The following is a 13,873-nucleotide window of genomic DNA, read 5'->3' on the forward strand; positions in this document are numbered from 1 at the left end:
TTCTAACCTTTATTGTTATATAAAAACTGCAGTAGGGCAGCAAAGTCTTTTACCCGTTTTCCATGTATTGCAAGCAAATTATCAAAACGACACAACAAAAGAAGTTCTCGCTCTCGTCCTAAGAAAGCAGGCACGTTATTAAGATTGTTTTCCCGATTGGAAAACAAACGGTAAAAGACCGGCCTTGATAACTTTTTAACATGAGAATATTTGATTGTAAACTAACTATCATCAAGCTGCATACATCCAGCCCCAGTGGCCTAATGGATAAGGCACTGGCCTCCTAAGCCAGGGATTGTGGGTTCAAGTCCCATCTGGGGTGTATGCTTTCCTTCACTATACCAGGTATCCATCAATGAGTTTTAGTTCAAGATAAAATGTGATTGATTGGCTTCTCTAATGATTCTCTTCCTTGTGAAGTCAATCTTGCAAAATCTGGTACCATGCTTATCATGGAAACAATCCATCTGTAGCCATTCAATGCCTTCTGGCTGCTGTTGGAATGAGACAACAAAGGAAAGCCTCGCTCTTGACAAAAGCAAGCAAGCACACGATTAAGATTGTTTTCCGCATCTAAAGGTATACAGCAAAAGACCATCCTTGATTACTCAATCACAATAGCAATTTTGCTTTTTAAAAAAACATATCATCATGTTTCCCCACAGGTGGCTAGCCCCAGTGGACTCCTAAGCCAGGAATAGTGGGTTCCAGTCCCATCTGGGGTGCTTGCTTTTCTTCCCTCTTTAAGGTAACCAAGGGTGTGTTTTAGTTCTGTTAAATGTGTTCCACTGTCTTCTCTAATAATTCATGTCCAAGTTGCTTGTAAAGTCGATCTCGCAAAAGCCAGATCTGATACTGATCATAGAAAGCACGCTTTTTAAAAAAAAACATATCATCACGTTTCCCCACCGGTGGCTATCCCCAGTGGACTCCTAAGCCAGGGATAGTGGGTTCCAGTCCCATCTGGGGTGCTTGCTTTTCTTCCCTCTTTAAGGTAACAAAGGGTGTGTTTTAGTTTCATTAAATGTGTTCCACTGTCTTCTCTAATAATTCATGTCCAAGTTGCTTGTAAAGTCGATCTCGCAAAAGCCAGATCTGATACTGATCATAGAAAGCACCCTTGTAAAGCAGGCTTGTGAAGCACATACAAAGCTCCAGTGGCGCAATTGGTCAGCGCGCGGTACTTATAAAGCAGTAACTGTTGAGCAATGCCAAGGTTGTGAGTTCGAGCCTCACCTGGAGCATTCTTTTCTAACCTTTATTGTTATATAAAAACTGCAGTAGGGCAGCAAAGTCTTTTACCCGTTTTCCATGTATTGCAAGCAAATTATCAAAACGACACAACAAAAGAAGTTCTCGCTCTCGTCCTAAGAAAGCAGGCACGTTATTAAGATTGTTTTCCCGATTGGAAAACAAACGCTAAAAGACCAGCCTTGATAACTTTTTAACATGAGAATATTTGATTGTAAACTAACTATCATCATACTGCAAACATCCAGCCCCAGTGGCCTAATGGATAAGGCACTGGCCTCCTAAGCCAGGGATTGTGGGTTCGAGTCCCATCTGGGGTGTATGCTTTCCTTCTCTATACCAGGTATCCATCAATGAGTTTTAGTTCAAGATAAAATGTGATTGATTGGCTTCTCTAATGATTCTCTTCCTTGTGAATTCAATCTTGCAAAATCTGGTACCATGCTTATCATGGAAACAATCCATCTGTAGCCATTCAATGCCTTCTGGCTGCTGTTGGAATGAGACAACAAAGGAAAGCCTCGCTCTTGACGAAAGCAAGCAAGCACACGATTAAGATTGTTTTCCGCATCTAAAGGTAAACAGCAAAAGACCATCCTTGATTACTCAATCACAATAGAAATTTTGCTTTTTAAAAAAACATATCATCATGTTTCCCCACAGGTGGCTAGCCCCAAAGGACTCCTAAGCCAGGGATAGTGGGTTCCAGTCCCATCTGGGGTGCTTGCTTTTCTTCCCTCTTTAAGGTAACCAAGGGTGTGTTTTAGTTCTGTTAAATGTGTTCCACTGTCTTCTCTGATAATTCATGTCCAAGTTGCTTGTAAAGTCGATCTCGCAAAAGCCAGATCTGATACTGATCACAGAAAGCACGCTTTTTAAAAAAAACATATCATCATGTTTCCCCACAGGTGGCTAGCCCCAGTGGACTCCTAAGCCAGAGATAGTGGGTTCCAGTCCCATCTGGGATGCTTGCTTTTCTTCCCTCTTTAAGGTAACCAAGGGTGTGTTTTAGTTTCGTTAAATGTGTTCCACTGTCTTCTCTAATAATTCATGTCCAAGTTGCTTGTAAAGTCGATCTCGCAAAAACCAGATCTGATACTGATCATAGAAAGCACGCTTTTTAAAATAACATATCATCACGTTTCCCCACAGGTGGCTAGCCCTAGTGGACTCCTAAGCCAGGGATAGTGGGTTCCAGTCCCATCTGGGGTGCTTGCTTTTCTTCCCTCTTTAAGGTAACAAAGGGTGTGTTTTAGTTTCATTAAATGTGTTCCACTGTCTTCTCTAATAATTCATGTCCAAGTTGCTTGTAAAGTCGATCTCGCAAAAGCCAGATCTGATACTGATCATAGAAAGCAGGCTTGTGAAGCACATGCAAAGCTCTAGTGGCGCAATCGGTCAGCGCGTGGTACTTATATAGCAGTAACTGTTGAGCAATGCCGAGGTTGTGAGTTCGAGCCTCACCTAGAGCATTCTTTTCTAACCTTTATTGTTATATAAAAACTGCAGTAGGGCAGCAAAGTCTTTTACCCGTTTTCCATGTATTGTAAGCAAATTATCAAAACGACACAACAAAAGAAGTTCTCGCTCTCGTCCTAAGAAAGCAGGCACGTTATTAAGATTGTTTTCCCGATTGGAAAACAAATGGTAAAAGACCGGCCTTGATAACTTTTTAACATGAGAATATTTGATTGTAAACTAACTATCATCAAGCTGCATACATCCAGCCCCAGTGGCCTAATGGATAAGGCACTGGCCTCCTAAGCCAGGGATTGTGGGTTCGAGTCCCATCTGGGGTGTATGCTTTCCTTCTCTATACCAGGTATCCATCAATGAGTTTTAGTTCAAGATAAAATGTGATTGATTGGCTTCTCTAATGATTCTCTTCCTTGTGAATTCAATCTTGCAAAATCTGGTACCATGCTTATCATGGAAACAATCCATCTGTAGCCATTCAATGCCTTCTGGCTGCTGTTGGAATGAGACAACAAAGGAAAGCCTCGCTCTTGACGAAAGCAAGCAAGCACACGATTAAGATTGTTTTCCGCATCTAAAGGTAAACAGCAAAAGACCATCCTTGATTACTCAATCACAATAGAAATTTAGCTTTTTAAAAAAACATATCATCATGTTTCCCCACAGGTGGCTAGCCCCAGTGGACTCCTAAGCCAGGGATAGTGGGTTCCAGTCCCATCTGGGGTGCTTGCTTTTCTTCCCTCTTGAAGGTAACCAAGGGTGTGTTTTAGTTCTGTTAAATGTGTTCCACTGTCTTCTCTGATAATTCATGTCCAAGTTGCTTGTAAAGTCGATCTCGCAAAAGCCAGATCTGATACTGATCACAGAAAGCACGCTTTTTAAAAAAAACATATCATCACGTTTCCCCACAGGTGGCTAGCCCCAGTGGACTCCTAAGCCAGAGATAGTGGGTTCCAGTCCCATCTGGGATGCTTGCTTTTCTTCCCTCTTTAAGGTAACCAAGGGTGTGTTTTAGTTTCGTTAAATGTGTTCCACTGTCTTCTCTAATAATTCATGTCCAAGTTGCTTGTAAAGTCGATCTCGCAAAAACCAGATCTGATACTGATCATAGAAAGCACGCTTTTTAAAATAACATATCATCACGTTTCCCCACAGGTGGCTAGCCCTAGTGGACTCCTAAGCCAGGGATAGTGGGTTCCAGTCCCATCTGGGGTGCTTGCTTTTCTTCCCTCTTTAAGGTAACAAAGGGTGTGTTTTAGTTTCATTAAATGTGTTCCACTGTCTTCTCTAATAATTCATGTCCAAGTTGCTTGTAAAGTCGATCTCGCAAAAGCCAGATCTGATACTGATCATAGAAAGCACCCTTGTAAAGCAGGCTTGTGAAGCACATGCAAAGCTCTAGTGGCGCAATCGGTCAGCGCGTGGTACTTATATAGCAGTAACTGTTGAGCAATGCCGAGGTTGTGAGTTCGAGCCTCACCTGGAGCATTCTTTTCTAACCTTTATTGTTATATAAAAACTGCAGTAGGGCAGCAAAGTCTTTTACCCGTTTTCCATGTATTGTAAGCAAATTATCAAAACGACACAACAAAAGAAGTTCTCGCTCTCGTCCTAAGAAAGCAGGCACGCTATTAAGATTGTTTTCCCGATTGGAAAACAAACGGTAAAAGACCGGCCTTGATAACTTTTTAACATGAGAATATTTGATTGTAAACTAACTATCATCAAGCTGCATACATCCAGCCCCAGTGGCCTAATGGATAAGGCACTGGCCTCCTAAGCCAGGGATTGTGGGTTCAAGTCCCATATGGGGTGTATGCTTTCCTTCACTATACCAGGTATCCATCAATGAGTTTTAGTTCAAGATAAAATGTGATTGATTGGCTTCTCTAATGATTCTCTTCCTTGTGAAGTCAATCTTGCAAAATCTGGTACCATGCTTATCATGGAAACAATCCATCTGTAGCCATTCAATGCCTTCTGGCTGCTGTTGGAATGAGACAACAAAGGAAAGCCTCGCTCTTGACAAAAGCAAGCAAGCACACGATTAAGATTGTTTTCCGCATCTAAAGGTATACAGCAAAAGACCATCCTTGATTACTCAATCACAATAGAAATTTTGCTTTTTAAAAAAACATATCATCATGTTTCCCCACAGGTGGCTAGCCCCAGTGGACTCCTAAGCCAGGAATAGTGGGTTCCAGTCCCATCTGGGGTGCTTGCTTTTCTTCCCTCTTTAAGGTAACCAAGGGTGTGTTTTAGTTCTGTTAAATGTGTTCCACTGTCTTCTCTAATAATTCATGTCCAAGTTGCTTGTAAAGTCGATCTCGCAAAAGCCAGATCTGATACTGATCATAGAAAGCACGCTTTTTAAAAAAAAACATATCATCACGTTTCCCCACCGGTGGCTATCCCCAGTGGACTCCTAAGCCAGGGATAGTGGGTTCCAGTCCCATCTGGGGTGCTTGCTTTTCTTCACTCTTTAAGGTAACCAAGGGTGTGTTTTAGTTTTGTTAAATGTGTTCCACTGTCTTCTCTAATAATTCATGTCCAAGTTGCTTGTAAAGTCGATCTCGCAAAAACCAGATCTGATACTGATCATAGAAAGCACGCTTTTTAAAATAACATATCATCACGTTTCCCCACAGGTGGCTAGCCCCAGTGGACTCCTAAGCCAGGGATAGTGGGTTCCAGTCCCATCTGGGGTGCTTGCTTTTCTTCCCTCTTTAAGGTAACAAAGGGTGTGTTTTAGTTTCATTAAATGTGTTCCACTGTCTTCTCTAATAATTCATGTCCAAGTTGCTTGTAAAGTCGATCTCGCAAAAGCCAGATCTGATACCGATCATAGAAAGCACCCTTGTAAAGCAGGCTTGTGAAGCACATGCAAAGCTCCAGTGGCGCTATCGGTCAGCGCGCGGTACTTATAAAGCAGTAACTGTTGAGCAATGCCGAGGTTGTGAGTTCGAGCCTCACCTGGAGCATTCTTTTCTAACCTTTATTGTTATATAAAAACTGCAGTAGGGCAGCAAAGTCTTTTACCCGTTTTCCATGTATTGCAAGCAAATTATCAAAACGACACAACAAAAGAAGTTCTCGCTCTCGTCCTAAGAAAGCAGGCACGTTATTAAGATTGTTTTCCCGATTGGAAAACAAACGCTAAAAGACCAGCCTTGATAACTTTTTAACATGAGAATATTTGATTGTAAACTAACTATCATCATACTGCAAACATCCAGCCCCAGTGGCCTAATGGATAAGGCACTGGCCTCCTAAGCCAGGGATTGTGGGTTCGAGTCCCATCTGGGGTGTATGCTTTCCTTCTCTATACCAGGTATCCATCAATGAGTTTTAGTTCAAGATAAAATGTGATTGATTGGCTTCTCTAATGATTCTCTTCCTTGTGAATTCAATCTTGCAAAATCTGGTACCATGCTTATCATGGAAACAATCCATCTGTAGCCATTCAATGCCTTCTGGCTGCTGTTGGAATGAGACAACAAAGGAAAGCCTCGCTCTTGACGAAAGCAAGCAAGCACACGATTAAGATTGTTTTCCGCATCTAAAGGTAAACAGCAAAAGACCATCCTTGATTACTCAATCACAATAGAAATTTTGCTTTTTAAAAAAACATATCATCATGTTTCCCCACAGGTGGCTAGCCCCAGTGGACTCCTAAGCCAGGGATAGTGGGTTCCAGTCCCATCTGGGGTGCTTGCTTTTCTTCCCTCTTTAAGGTAACCAAGGGTGTGTTTTAGTTCTGTTAAATGTGTTCCACTGTCTTCTCTAATAATTCATGTCCAAGTTGCTTGTAAAGTCGATCTCGCAAAAGCCAGATCTGATACTGATCACAGAAAGCATGCTTTTTAAAAAAAACATATCATCACGTTTCCCCACAGGTGGCTAGCCCCAGTGGACTCCTAAGCCAGAGATAGTGGGTTCCAGTCCCATCTGGGATGCTTGCTTTTCTTCCCTCTTTAAGGTAACCAAGGGTGTGTTTTAGTTTCGTTAAATGTGTTCCACTGTCTTCTCTAATAATTCATGTCCAAGTTGCTTGTAAAGTCGATCTCGCAAAAACCAGATCTGATACTGATCATAGAAAGCACGCTTTTTAAAATAACATATCATCACGTTTCCCCACAGGTGGCTAGCCCTAGTGGACTCCTAAGCCAGGGATAGTGGGTTCCAGTCCCATCTGGGGTGCTTGCTTTTCTTCCCTCTTTAAGGTAACAAAGGGTGTGTTTTAGTTTCATTAAATGTGTTCCACTGTCTTCTCTAATAATTCATGTCCAAGTTGCTTGTAAAGTCGATCTCGCAAAAGCCAGATCTGATACTGATCATAGAAAGCACCCTTGTAAAGCAGGCTTGTGAAGCACATGCAAAGCTCTAGTGGCGCAATCGGTCAGCGCGTGGTACTTATATAGCAGTAACTGTTGAGCAATGCCGAGGTTGTGAGTTCGAGCCTCACCTGGAGCATTCTTTTCTAACCTTTATTGTTATATAAAAACTGCAGTAGGGCAGCAAAGTCTTTTACCCGTTTTCCATGTATTGTAAGCAAATTATCAAAACGACACAACAAAAGAAGTTCTCGCTCTCGTCCTAAGAAAGCAGGCACGTTATTAAGATTGTTTTCCCGATTGGAAAACAAATGGTAAAAGACCGGCCTTGATAACTTTTTAACATGAGAATATTTGATTGTAAAATAACTATCATCAAGCTGCAAACATCCAGCCCCAGTGGCCTAATGGATAAGGCACTGGCCTCCTAAGCCAGGGATTGTGGGTTCAAGTCCCATCTGGGGTGTATGCTTTCCTTCACTATACCAGGTATCCATCAATGAGTTTTAGTTCAAGATAAAATGTGATTGATTGGCTTCTCTAATGATTCTCTTCCTTGTGAAGTCAATCTTGCAAAATCTGGTACCATGCTTATCATGGAAACAATCCATCTGTAGCCATTCAATGCCTTCTGGCTGCTGTTGGAATGAGACAACAAAGGAAAGCCTCGCTCTTGACAAAAGCAAGCAAGCACACGATTAAGATTGTTTTCCGCATCTAAAGGTATACAGCAAAAGACCATCCTTGATTACTCAATCACAATAGAAATTTTGCTTTTTAAAAAAACATATCATCATGTTTCCCCACAGGTGGCTAGCCCCAGTGGACTCCTAAGCCAGGGATAGTGGGTTCCAGTCCCATCTGGGGTGCTTGCTTTTCTTCCCTCTTTAAGGTAACCAAGGGTGTGTTTTAGTTTCATTAAATGTGTTCCACTGTCTTCTCTAATAATTCATGTCCAAGTTGCTTGTAAAGTCGATCTCGCAAAAGCCAGATCTGATACTGATCATAGAAAGCACGCTTTTTAAAAAAAAACATATCATCACGTTTCCCCACCGGTGGCTATCCCCAGTGGACTCCTAAGCCAGGGATAGTGGGTTCCAGTCCCATCTGGGGTGCTTGCTTTTCTTCACTCTTTAAGGTAACCAAGCGTGTGTTTTAGTTTTGTTAAATGTGTTCCACTGTCTTCTCTAATAATTCATGTCCAAGTTGCTTGTAAAGTCGATCTCGCAAAAACCAGATCTGATACTGATCATAGAAAGCACGCTTTTTAAAATAACATATCATCACGTTTCCCCACAGGTGGCTAGCCCCAGTGGACTCCTAAGCCAGGGATAGTGGGTTCCAGTCCCATCTGGGGTGCTTGCTTTTCTTCCCTCTTTAAGGTAACAAAGGGTGTGTTTTAGTTTCATTAAATGTGTTCCACTGTCTTCTCTAATAATTCATGTCCAAGTTGCTTGTAAAGTCGATCTCGCAAAAGCCAGATCTGATACTGATCATAGAAAGCACCCTTGTAAAGCAGGCTTGTGAAGCACATGCAAAGCTCCAGTGGCGCAATCGGTCAGCGCGCGGTACTTATAAAGCAGTAACTGTTGAGCAATGCCGAGGTTGTGAGTTCGAGCCTCACCTGGAGCATTCTTTTCTAACCTTTATTGTTATATAAAAACTGCAGTAGGGCAGCAAAGTCTTTTACCCGTTTTCCATGTATTGCAAGCAAATTATCAAAACGACACAACAAAAGAAGTTCTCGCTCTCGTCCTAAGAAAGCAGGCACGTTATTAAGATTGTTTTCCCGATTGGAAAACAAACGCTAAAAGACCAGCCTTGATAACTTTTTAACATGAGAATATTTGATTGTAAACTAACTATCATCATACTGCAAACATCCAGCCCCAGTGGCCTAATGGATAAGGCACTGGCCTCCTAAGCCAGGGATTGTGGGTTCAAGTCCCATCTGGGGTGTATGCTTTCCTTCACTATACCAGGTATCCATCAATGAGTTTTAGTTCAAGATAAAATGTGATTGATTGGCTTCTCTAATGATTCTCTTCGTTGTGAAGTCAATCTTGCAAAATCTGGTACCATGCTTATCATGGAAACAATCCATCTGTAGCCATTCAATGCCTTCTGGCTGCTGTTGGAATGAGACAACAAAGGAAAGCCTCGCTCTTGACAAAAGCAAGCAAGCACACGATTAAGATTGTTTTCCGCATCTAAAGGTATACAGCAAAAGACCATCCTTGATTACTCAATCACAATAGAAATTTTGCTTTTTAAAAAAACATATCATCATGTTTCCCCACAGGTGGCTAGCCCCAGTGGACTCCTAAGCCAGGAATAGTGGGTTCCAGTCCCATCTGGGGTGCTTGCTTTTCTTCCCTCTTTAAGGTAACCAAGGGTGTGTTTTAGTTCTGTTAAATGTGTTCCACTGTCTTCTCTAATAATTCATGTCCAAGTTGCTTGTAAAGTCGATCTCGCAAAAGCCAGATCTGATACTGATCATAGAAAGCACGCTTTTTTAAAAAAAACATATCATCACGTTTCCCCACCGGTGGCTATCCCCAGTGGACTCCTAAGCCAGGGATAGTGGGTTCCAGTCCCATCTGGGGTGCTTGCTTTTCTTCACTCTTTAAGGTAACCAAGGGTGTGTTTTAGTTTTGTTAAATGTGTTCCACTGTCTTCTCTAATAATTCATGTCCAAGTTGCTTGTAAAGTCGATCTCGCAAAAACCAGATCTGATACTGATCATAGAAAGCACGCTTTTTAAAATAACATATCATCACGTTTCCCCACAGGTGGCTAGCCCCAGTGGACTCCTAAGCCAGGGATAGTGGGTTCCAGTCCCATCTGGGGTGCTTGCTTTTCTTCCCTCTTTAAGGTAACAAAGGGTGTGTTTTAGTTTCATTAAATGTGTTCCACTGTCTTCTCTAATAATTCATGTCCAAGTTGCTTGTAAAGTCGATCTCGCAAAAGCCAGATCTGATACTGATCATAGAAAGCACCCTTGTAAAGCAGGCTTGTGAAGCACATGCAAAGCTCCAGTGGCGCAATCGGTCAGCGCGCGGTACTTATAAAGCAGTAACTGTTGAGCAATGCCGAGGTTGTGAGTTCGAGCCTCACCTGGAGCATTCTTTTCTAACCTTTATTGTTATATAAAAACTGCAGTAGGGCAGCAAAGTCTTTTACCCGTTTTCCATGTATTGCAAGCAAATTATCAAAACGACACAACAAAAGAAGTTCTCGCTCTCGTCCTAAGAAAGCAGGCACGTTATTAAGATTGTTTTCCCGATTGGAAAACAAACGCTAAAAGACCAGCCTTGATAACTTTTTAACATGAGAATATTTGATTGTAAACTAACTATCATCATACTGCAAACATCCAGCCCCAGTGGCCTAATGGATAAGGCACTGGCCTCCTAAGCCAGGGATTGTGGGTTCGAGTCCCATCTGGGGTGTATGCTTTCCTTCTCTATACCAGGTATCCATCAATGAGTTTTAGTTCAAGATAAAATGTGATTGATTGGCTTCTCTAATGATTCTCTTCCTTGTGAATTCAATCTTGCAAAATCTGGTACCATGCTTATCATGGAAACAATCCATCTGTAGCCATTCAATGCCTTCTGGCTGCTGTTGGAATGAGACAACAAAGGAAAGCCTCGCTCTTGACGAAAGCAAGCAAGCACACGATTAAGATTGTTTTCCGCATCTAAAGGTAAACAGCAAAAGACCATCCTTGATTACTCAATCACAATAGAAATTTTGCTTTTTAAAAAAACATATCATCATGTTTCCCCACAGGTGGCTAGCCCCAGTGGACTCCTAAGCCAGGGATAGTGGGTTCCAGTCCCATCTGGGGTGCTTGCTTTTCTTCCCTCTTTAAGGTAACCAAGGGTGTGTTTTAGTTCTGTTAAATGTGTTCCACTGTCTTCTCTAATAATTCATGTCCAAGTTGCTTGTAAAGTCGATCTCGCAAAAGCCAGATCTGATACTGATCACAGAAAGCATGCTTTTTAAAAAAAACATATCATCACGTTTCCCCACAGGTGGCTAGCCCCAGTGGACTCCTAAGCCAGAGATAGTGGGTTCCAGTCCCATCTGGGATGCTTGCTTTTCTTCCCTCTTTAAGGTAACCAAGGGTGTGTTTTAGTTTCGTTAAATGTGTTCCACTGTCTTCTCTAATAATTCATGTCCAAGTTGCTTGTAAAGTCGATCTCGCAAAAACCAGATCTGATACTGATCATAGAAAGCACGCTTTTTAAAATAACATATCATCACGTTTCCCCACAGGTGGCTAGCCCTAGTGGACTCCTAAGCCAGGGATAGTGGGTTCCAGTCCCATCTGGGGTGCTTGCTTTTCTTCCCTCTTTAAGGTAACAAAGGGTGTGTTTTAGTTTCATTAAATGTGTTCCACTGTCTTCTCTAATAATTCATGTCCAAGTTGCTTGTAAAGTCGATCTCGCAAAAGCCAGATCTGATACTGATCATAGAAAGCACCCTTGTAAAGCAGGCTTGTGAAGCACATGCAAAGCTCTAGTGGCGCAATCGGTCAGCGCGTGGTACTTATATAGCAGTAACTGTTGAGCAATGCCGAGGTTGTGAGTTCGAGCCTCACCTGGAGCATTCTTTTCTAACCTTTATTGTTATATAAAAACTGCAGTAGGGCAGCAAAGTCTTTTACCCGTTTTCCATGTATTGTAAGCAAATTATCAAAACGACACAACAAAAGAAGTTCTCGCTCTCGTCCTAAGAAAGCAGGCACGTTATTAAGATTGTTTTCCCGATTGGAAAACAAATGGTAAAAGACCGGCCTTGATAACTTTTTAACATGAGAATATTTGATTGTAAAATAACTATCATCAAGCTGCAAACATCCAGCCCCAGTGGCCTAATGGATAAGGCACTGGCCTCCTAAGCCAGGGATTGTGGGTTCAAGTCCCATCTGGGGTGTATGCTTTCCTTCACTATACCAGGTATCCATCAATGAGTTTTAGTTCAAGATAAAATGTGATTGATTGGCTTCTCTAATGATTCTCTTCCTTGTGAAGTCAATCTTGCAAAATCTGGTACCATGCTTATCATGGAAACAATCCATCTGTAGCCATTCAATGCCTTCTGGCTGCTGTTGGAATGAGACAACAAAGGAAAGCCTCGCTCTTGACAAAAGCAAGCAAGCACACGATTAAGATTGTTTTCCGCATCTAAAGGTATACAGCAAAAGACCATCCTTGATTACTCAATCACAATAGAAATTTTGCTTTTTAAAAAAACATATCATCATGTTTCCCCACAGGTGGCTAGCCCCAGTGGACTCCTAAGCCAGGGATAGTGGGTTCCAGTCCCATCTGGGGTGCTTGCTTTTCTTCCCTCTTTAAGGTAACCAAGGGTGTGTTTTAGTTTCATTAAATGTGTTCCACTGTCTTCTCTAATAATTCATGTCCAAGTTGCTTGTAAAGTCGATCTCGCAAAAGCCAGATCTGATACTGATCATAGAAAGCACGCTTTTTAAAAAAAAACATATCATCACGTTTCCCCACCGGTGGCTATCCCCAGTGGACTCCTAAGCCAGGGATAGTGGGTTCCAGTCCCATCTGGGGTGCTTGCTTTTCTTCACTCTTTAAGGTAACCAAGCGTGTGTTTTAGTTTTGTTAAATGTGTTCCACTGTCTTCTCTAATAATTCATGTCCAAGTTGCTTGTAAAGTCGATCTCGCAAAAACCAGATCTGATACTGATCATAGAAAGCACGCTTTTTAAAATAACATATCATCACGTTTCCCCACAGGTGGCTAGCCCCAGTGGACTCCTAAGCCAGGGATAGTGGGTTCCAGTCCCATCTGGGGTGCTTGCTTTTCTTCCCTCTTTAAGGTAACAAAGGGTGTGTTTTAGTTTCATTAAATGTGTTCCACTGTCTTCTCTAATAATTCATGTCCAAGTTGCTTGTAAAGTCGATCTCGCAAAAGCCAGATCTGATACTGATCATAGAAAGCACCCTTGTAAAGCAGGCTTGTGAAGCACATGCAAAGCTCCAGTGGCGCAATCGGTCAGCGCGCGGTACTTATAAAGCAGTAACTGTTGAGCAATGCCGAGGTTGTGAGTTCGAGCCTCACCTGGAGCATTCTTTTCTAACCTTTATTGTTATATAAAAACTGCAGTAGGGCAGCAAAGTCTTTTACCCGTTTTCCATGTATTGCAAGCAAATTATCAAAACGACACAACAAAAGAAGTTCTCGCTCTCGTCCTAAGAAAGCAGGCACGTTATTAAGATTGTTTTCCCGATTGGAAAACAAACGCTAAAAGACCAGCCTTGATAACTTTTTAACATGAGAATATTTGATTGTAAACTAACTATCATCATACTGCAAACATCCAGCCCCAGTGGCCTAATGGATAAGGCACTGGCCTCCTAAGCCAGGGATTGTGGGTTCAAGTCCCATCTGGGGTGTATGCTTTCCTTCACTATACCAGGTATCCATCAATGAGTTTTAGTTCAAGACAAAATGTGATTGATTGGCTTCTCTAATGATTCTCTTCGTTGTGAAGTCAATCTTGCAAAATCTGGTACCATGCTTATCATGGAAACAATCCATCTGTAGCCATTCAATGCCTTCTGGCTGCTGTTGGAATGAGACAACAAAGGAAAGCCTCGCTCTTGACAAAAGCAAGCAAGCACACGATTAAGATTGTTTTCCGCATCTAAAGGTATACAGCAAAAGACCATCCTTGATTACTCAATCACAATAGAAATTTTGCTTTTTAAAAAAACATATCATCATGTTTCCCCACAGGTGGCTAGCCCCAGTGGACTCCTAAGCCAGGA

At 41.9% G+C, this 13,873-nt stretch overlaps 19 non-coding genes across 19 annotated transcripts; all 19 read left to right on the forward strand.

The window, feature by feature from the left end:
- The first annotated feature begins 249 nt into the window (after positions 1-249).
- Positions 250-322, forward strand: TRNAR-CCU (transfer RNA arginine (anticodon CCU)). Its single transcript has one exon. It is a non-coding gene; the product is annotated as a tRNA-Arg (tRNA).
- An 829-nt stretch (positions 323-1,151) lies between these two features.
- TRNAI-UAU (transfer RNA isoleucine (anticodon UAU)) lies at positions 1,152-1,244 on the forward strand. The gene is given in 2 exon segments: positions 1,152-1,189; positions 1,209-1,244. It is a non-coding gene; the product is annotated as a tRNA-Ile (tRNA).
- A 254-nt stretch (positions 1,245-1,498) lies between these two features.
- On the forward strand, positions 1,499-1,571 carry TRNAR-CCU (transfer RNA arginine (anticodon CCU)). Its single transcript has one exon. It is a non-coding gene; the product is annotated as a tRNA-Arg (tRNA).
- A 1,059-nt stretch (positions 1,572-2,630) lies between these two features.
- TRNAI-UAU (transfer RNA isoleucine (anticodon UAU)) lies at positions 2,631-2,723 on the forward strand. Its single transcript is given in 2 exon segments — positions 2,631-2,668; positions 2,688-2,723. It is a non-coding gene; the product is annotated as a tRNA-Ile (tRNA).
- A 254-nt stretch (positions 2,724-2,977) lies between these two features.
- Positions 2,978-3,050, forward strand: TRNAR-CCU (transfer RNA arginine (anticodon CCU)). The gene has a single exon. It is a non-coding gene; the product is annotated as a tRNA-Arg (tRNA).
- A 1,072-nt stretch (positions 3,051-4,122) lies between these two features.
- TRNAI-UAU (transfer RNA isoleucine (anticodon UAU)) lies at positions 4,123-4,215 on the forward strand. Its single transcript is given in 2 exon segments — positions 4,123-4,160; positions 4,180-4,215. It is a non-coding gene; the product is annotated as a tRNA-Ile (tRNA).
- A 254-nt stretch (positions 4,216-4,469) lies between these two features.
- On the forward strand, positions 4,470-4,542 carry TRNAR-CCU (transfer RNA arginine (anticodon CCU)). Its single transcript has one exon. It is a non-coding gene; the product is annotated as a tRNA-Arg (tRNA).
- Positions 4,543-5,615: 1,073 nt separating this feature from the next.
- TRNAI-UAU (transfer RNA isoleucine (anticodon UAU)) lies at positions 5,616-5,708 on the forward strand. The gene is given in 2 exon segments: positions 5,616-5,653; positions 5,673-5,708. It is a non-coding gene; the product is annotated as a tRNA-Ile (tRNA).
- A 254-nt stretch (positions 5,709-5,962) lies between these two features.
- On the forward strand, positions 5,963-6,035 carry TRNAR-CCU (transfer RNA arginine (anticodon CCU)). Its single transcript has one exon. It is a non-coding gene; the product is annotated as a tRNA-Arg (tRNA).
- Positions 6,036-7,107: 1,072 nt separating this feature from the next.
- Positions 7,108-7,200, forward strand: TRNAI-UAU (transfer RNA isoleucine (anticodon UAU)). The gene is given in 2 exon segments: positions 7,108-7,145; positions 7,165-7,200. It is a non-coding gene; the product is annotated as a tRNA-Ile (tRNA).
- Positions 7,201-7,454: 254 nt separating this feature from the next.
- Positions 7,455-7,527, forward strand: TRNAR-CCU (transfer RNA arginine (anticodon CCU)). The gene has a single exon. It is a non-coding gene; the product is annotated as a tRNA-Arg (tRNA).
- A 1,073-nt stretch (positions 7,528-8,600) lies between these two features.
- TRNAI-UAU (transfer RNA isoleucine (anticodon UAU)) lies at positions 8,601-8,693 on the forward strand. The gene is given in 2 exon segments: positions 8,601-8,638; positions 8,658-8,693. It is a non-coding gene; the product is annotated as a tRNA-Ile (tRNA).
- Positions 8,694-8,947: 254 nt separating this feature from the next.
- On the forward strand, positions 8,948-9,020 carry TRNAR-CCU (transfer RNA arginine (anticodon CCU)). Its single transcript has one exon. It is a non-coding gene; the product is annotated as a tRNA-Arg (tRNA).
- Positions 9,021-10,093: 1,073 nt separating this feature from the next.
- Positions 10,094-10,186, forward strand: TRNAI-UAU (transfer RNA isoleucine (anticodon UAU)). The gene is given in 2 exon segments: positions 10,094-10,131; positions 10,151-10,186. It is a non-coding gene; the product is annotated as a tRNA-Ile (tRNA).
- A 254-nt stretch (positions 10,187-10,440) lies between these two features.
- On the forward strand, positions 10,441-10,513 carry TRNAR-CCU (transfer RNA arginine (anticodon CCU)). Its single transcript has one exon. It is a non-coding gene; the product is annotated as a tRNA-Arg (tRNA).
- A 1,072-nt stretch (positions 10,514-11,585) lies between these two features.
- Positions 11,586-11,678, forward strand: TRNAI-UAU (transfer RNA isoleucine (anticodon UAU)). Its single transcript is given in 2 exon segments — positions 11,586-11,623; positions 11,643-11,678. It is a non-coding gene; the product is annotated as a tRNA-Ile (tRNA).
- A 254-nt stretch (positions 11,679-11,932) lies between these two features.
- TRNAR-CCU (transfer RNA arginine (anticodon CCU)) lies at positions 11,933-12,005 on the forward strand. Its single transcript has one exon. It is a non-coding gene; the product is annotated as a tRNA-Arg (tRNA).
- A 1,073-nt stretch (positions 12,006-13,078) lies between these two features.
- TRNAI-UAU (transfer RNA isoleucine (anticodon UAU)) lies at positions 13,079-13,171 on the forward strand. The gene is given in 2 exon segments: positions 13,079-13,116; positions 13,136-13,171. It is a non-coding gene; the product is annotated as a tRNA-Ile (tRNA).
- Positions 13,172-13,425: 254 nt separating this feature from the next.
- On the forward strand, positions 13,426-13,498 carry TRNAR-CCU (transfer RNA arginine (anticodon CCU)). The gene has a single exon. It is a non-coding gene; the product is annotated as a tRNA-Arg (tRNA).
- Positions 13,499-13,873: the final 375 nt, after the last annotated feature.

The sequence above is a fragment of the Hyla sarda genome, chromosome 4 (assembly GCF_029499605.1).
Source record: "Hyla sarda isolate aHylSar1 chromosome 4, aHylSar1.hap1, whole genome shotgun sequence".
Taxonomy (NCBI): Eukaryota; Metazoa; Chordata; class Amphibia; order Anura; family Hylidae; genus Hyla; species Hyla sarda.